The sequence below is a fragment of the Egretta garzetta genome, unplaced genomic scaffold (genome assembly GCF_000687185.1).
Source record: "Egretta garzetta isolate BGI_Z169 unplaced genomic scaffold, ASM68718v1 scaffold7, whole genome shotgun sequence".
NCBI classification, from domain to species: Eukaryota; Metazoa; Chordata; class Aves; order Pelecaniformes; family Ardeidae; genus Egretta; species Egretta garzetta.
The window spans coordinates 3153534-3154161 of NW_009260350.1; the positions used below are offsets into that span (position 1 = coordinate 3153534).

Below are 628 nucleotides of genomic sequence, written 5' to 3' on the forward strand. Positions count from 1 at the left end.
AGAGCCTGGGCCCGCTCGTGGCACAAGTGCCGGCCCGGCAGCGGGTGGGCCAGGTCAGGCTGGGCCATGCAAGCGCTCACACGCTGATGCCCGTCGGCTCCTGCCCTGCTCCCCAGGAGGGCATTCCCCCACGTCCGCCCGCTGCCAGGCAGGAGGCAAAACAGGCCGGGACCCGTCCCCATCCCCATCCCTGCAGGCCCCCAGCACAGCTGGGGCTGGCACCACTGCTGCATCCTCACCCCGAGCTGGCGCAGCCGTGTTCCAATGCAGCACCCATGCCACCCCCATGTGCATGGGGAGCATCGCCTGGGAGCTGGATGCCCGCCAGGGACCCCTGCAGCGCCCACTCGTCCCCGCTGCCACCGCCTCCTTGCTTGCAGGGGCTGTGCAGCACTGCGGTGGTCCCAAAAAGCTTGGGTTTTGACCCAAATCGTACAGCCTCAGAGTTTAGAGCCACCGAGGGTACAGCGAGTCCTGCCTGCCGCGGGGACGGGGGTGCTGGGTGCTGTGACACTGGTGTCCCCTCCTTCTGCAGGGGGAAACTGAGGCCGGGAGGGGATGCCGGGGCAGGCAGGGTGGGCAGAGCCTGGCATGAGGAGCAGGCGTGGGGCAGGCAGGCGCCCAAAGA

At 69.1% G+C, this 628-nt stretch overlaps 1 protein-coding gene across 1 annotated transcript in view; it reads left to right on the forward strand.

The window, feature by feature from the left end:
• EMID1 (EMI domain containing 1) overlaps positions 1 to 628 on the forward strand; it is an 11077-nt gene that overhangs the window by 4049 nt on the left and 6400 nt on the right. The window lies entirely within an intron of this gene.